Source organism: Dipodomys spectabilis, unplaced genomic scaffold, assembly GCF_019054845.1.
Source record: "Dipodomys spectabilis isolate Male_0828 unplaced genomic scaffold, ASM1905484v1 ptg000862l, whole genome shotgun sequence".
NCBI lineage: Eukaryota > Metazoa > Chordata > Mammalia > Rodentia > Heteromyidae > Dipodomys > Dipodomys spectabilis.
In genome coordinates this window covers 63,261-67,674 of record NW_024871539.1, presented here as the reverse complement: position 1 = coordinate 67,674, position 4,414 = coordinate 63,261, and the positions used below count along the sequence as shown (strand labels likewise).

The 4,414-nt window shown below is 37.2% G+C and overlaps 1 non-coding gene across 1 annotated transcript; it reads left to right on the top strand.

The window, feature by feature from the left end:
• The first annotated feature begins 1,309 nt into the window (after positions 1-1,309).
• LOC122102756 lies at positions 1,310-1,413 on the top strand. The gene has a single exon (XR_006146566.1). It is a non-coding gene; the product is annotated as a U6 spliceosomal RNA (small nuclear RNA).
• Positions 1,414-4,414: the final 3,001 nt, after the last annotated feature.

Sequence of the window (4,414 nt, the reverse complement as noted above, 5' to 3'; positions counted from 1 at the left end):
TAAACCTAATTATTTATGTTCCACTATTTATGGGAATAAATTTCAATTTATTTGTCAAATTATAAATTAATTCTAGTAAGATTTACTGTGTGAAATTTAAGATCAGCACATATAAATATAAAATATATAAGTATATATAATATAAGAAATTGTTATGCATTGTTCTGTTGTGGTTAGGGTATCAAAGGCAAACCTGTTTTAAAGTATTATTCCATTATCTCTACCTCAGTTTTTGGTAGAGTTAGACCTAAAGCTTTACCATTTGTAAATGTAAAGCCTGGAGGCAAGAAGAAACACTTTGATTTAAACATTACCAATTTAAGGCCTAATATCGAGGAGAAATATATAGACTTCTCCAGGAGCTATGAAAATATTTGGTGATGGAAAGTCAGTAGTGTAAGTTCCTGCCTGGTTGTATGGTAGACAGGCCAGGATATTAAGTAAACATGCATATGAACAACATTTTCACCTCCTTGGCTTTAGCTACTTTTGAAATAATAGGTAAAATAAATATTATATATATATACATATATTGTTGTTTGGGTCCAGTCATGGGGCCTGAACTCTGGGCCTGGGCCCTGTCCCTCAGCTCTTCAGCTCAAGGCTAGTGCTCTACCACTTGAGCCACAGCACCACTTCCGGCTTTTTTCTTTTTCCTTATGTGGTGCTGAGGAATCAAACCCAGGACTTCAGGCATGCAAGGGATGCACTCTACCACTGAGCCAACTTCCCAGCCCAAACAATTATATTTTGATAAAATACCTTCTATTCTGAACAGTTCGGTCTGAAGTGTTCATCTCTCTATGATCCCTTGTAACTAAGATTAGTTTTGTTCCAGTAAGACAATCTATGCTGTCAGTGTAAGATATCCTGGTTGGTCTGTTCCTACATGGAAGAAGGGTAAGGGTCAGGAAGACATTTGTGCCACAGAGACCTCATTTAGGAAATTTTAAGCTGCAGAAGTTTAGAAGTGGATCTTAACCAAGGCTTACTTTGAATCCATTAGCTCCACAAAGATAACTCAGTTGATAAATAAGTACTTGAAAAGCCATCACCTTTGGACTTAGCTGTAAAAGCTTCAAAATATGATCAAATTTAAAATGAAAATGACAAAATAGTTATTGACAAAAAATTGCAAATGTGAGTAATCGACCAAACAATATAATTTTTTTCCACTATAGACAGAAATTTAGAGAAATAAGATCAATAGCATTTTTAGGAACAATAAGGGTTCCTTGTTACAAATAGGCAACCATGAATATGTGCCTGTATAAAGATTGCATCAATAACTACTTAAATTTAGAGGATACTACATGCTTCAGCAGGAGGTCTACCCAAATTACAACAATACAGAGATTAAAATGGTACTTGCACAAGGATGGTATGAGAATTTGTGAAGTATTCCATATTTTTCATTCTTCAAATGCAAGAAATGAAAAACAGTTGTTAAAAAGTTGATTACAAAAATACAAGTGTAACAATACATGTAATTCATAGAATTAAAGGTTAGTTTGACATCAGTGTATTAAATCTTCACCTTAGAAAGGCCCTTACATAGCATAACCTTTATAAAACTTGAAATTAGATAACATTGTCATTTTATCCCAAAGAAATAAAATTTAAACCATGCTCATAGGGGCTTCCGGGAAGATGGTGGAGGAGAAGCTGAAGGCTAAACAAGCTCTCGCATAGAAAGCAGTTTTAGAGTTCCAGTGAACAGTCCTAAGCCAGAGAATCACACCAAGTGTGCCATCACAGTACACAGAGTTAGGCCAGAGAGGGAAAATCCAGGCAAGGAGACAGATCTGAGCATTTGCCAGCAGCTTCGGCAGCAGCGGTGGCCATAGTTGCCATCCTGTAACACAGAGAGTCCAGGACAAAGGAGCCACATGCAGTTGGTGAGCAGATTCTACTCAACACCAGCAAGAACTGACAAGGAGCAGACATCTTCATCCTGCGGTTCACAGACCAGAGACGACCCAGGAACCAAGACTCGGTGAAAGTAGAAGCCTAACATCCTCACTCCTTCTCAGGGAGCAGAGGAGAGAAGGCCACCCCTCCCCCCCACAACCGGACATCTCCATCTTGGATACTGAAAAAGCTCAGTGGAGCTGCTAGGTCCAACTAAGGCTTTGGAAGAAAACTAGAGTCATTTAGCAGGTCACAAGAACCTAAATTGACCTGCCAGACTCAGCTTCAACCCGGAAATGTCACCCAGCTCAGGCGCAAGCCCCAGGAATGGCTTTCTTCACTGGGTAATCAGAGCCAGAGGCTGCCCCTCCCTTAAGCAGCCTTGACAATCAATTGAAATTCAGTAAACATAAACCCAGAGAGTGGCTCCAGCCTGGGCTCGTGAGTTTCTAACAAGCTAGCCCTCAGGAAAAGCTAATGTTTGCTGAAAAGCCTCAACTCTACCCAGAACCTAGCCTCATCACAGCATCTCCAAACGAGGAAAAAGCCATCTCCCTCTTTGTGATAATCAAAGCAGATCCCCCTCCGATTAAAGTAACCTGAGAGGAGGATCACAAAATCCTGGGTAAAGCAGAGCATTTTTTGGCCTGTTCAAACTGACTTAAGAAACCAACCAAGCCACAGGAAAATCAAACACCACAAGCAGATCAGAGACTCCAAGAGGCTGGTTACAGACACAAGGGAGATACAGGATTTTTCCCACCACTCCCCAAAAAATCAAAATATTTTTTCCTTTTTTTGTACATTTTATAAAAAAAATTTTCTAAAACTTTTTTTTAATTTTTAATTTTTACCTTTTTTGAAAATAAATGTTTCCTAGTAACTTTTTTTCCCTCTTATACTTCTTATTTTAGGGGTATATTTGTGTGTGCGTTTTTCTTTCTTTTTTCTTCTTGAAATTTTTTTTTTGTTTTTTGTTTTGCTCTATTGAACTTCTGATCTTTTTTTCTTTCTTTCTTATCCTTTTCACCTTTTCTTCTCTTTCATTCTTTTTTATGTGACTTAATTGTTTTTCTACACATCCTCAGATATACCCATAGTCGATTATTAGACCTTCTCCTCCATTGTGTACACACTTAATCCAAAAATTTATTACTCAGTTCAAAACCTCTTAGACTTAAATTCCTTGATAGCAGTACTACCTCTTTATACCTATATAATATTTTAGGTATTTTTATTTTTAAGTTTTTCACATCTCCTTTATATCCCTCCTCTTCCGCATTATATGCATGTTCTTCTCTCAATATTACGTTTTCGTATCTACATAATATTTTAATTTTTACTTTTCTATTTTTTCTGGTCTCTTTTTTCCCCTTTCTCTTTCTTCTTTTTTTTTTCTCTCTCTACTTTCATCCTATTCACCTATTTCCTGTTTTGAGATTAGGACTTAGTTAATTCTCCCTGTGCCTTCCCACATCTCTCTATTCCTATTTTTTACCCACATCTCTCCCTAAACCTAATAATTTCTGGCTTGCCAAATTTGCATTTGCGGTTTGTAGCCCATTAATATATAGTTGTTTGACGTTGAATAGATGTATCCATTGAACGAGATTGTATCTGCAGACTATTGACTGTGCAAATACAGACTTTGGTTGATGCTTGCCTTAAGTTAGAGTTCTAGCACAAAACTGGTGTTTCATTCATCCCAAATGGGCAGAACAAACCTGAAAAACACAGGAAAAATGGCAAGTCCGGGTATCTCAACTCCCACTCATGGTAATCAGGAGACAGAACAGATAATGAATAATCCAGAGGAGAGAAAAGATTAATCACCTATAAAGGGAAACCAATTAGAATCACCTCAGATTTCTCAGCAGAGACAATCAAAGCACGAAGAGCCTGGAATGATGTATGCCATGCCCTAAAGACAAACAACTATCAACCAAGAATACTGTACCCAGCTAAATTCTCCTTTATAACTGAAGACCAAATAAAAACCTTCCATAGCCAAGAAAAATTGAAACAATACATCTCCACCAAACCAGCCCTACAAAAGATTCTTAAAGATGTCCTACATATAGAAAACTAACAAGACCACAATAAAGGCCAAGAAAATGCACCCAAACTGAGAATCCAAGAAGATAGGAAGAACCCAGTTTACATAGACCCCAAGAAGGTAGATAACATGGCTAGAACTCCCAAATACCTCTCAGTCCTATCTCTCAACATTAACGGACTTAATTCTCCAATTAAGTGACATAGACAGTCTAGTAGGACTAAAAAGCAAGATCCTTCTATCTATTGCCTTCAGGAGTCACATCTTGCTGGTAAACACAAAAATATATTCAATGTTAAAAGCTGGAACAAAATCTACCAAGCAAATGGCCCCCATAAACAGGCAGGAGTTGCAATCCTAATATCAGATAAAATAAACTTCCAATTAAAATTTGTGAGAAGAGATAAACAAGAGGTAAAGAAGGTCACTACATATTAATTTTAAATA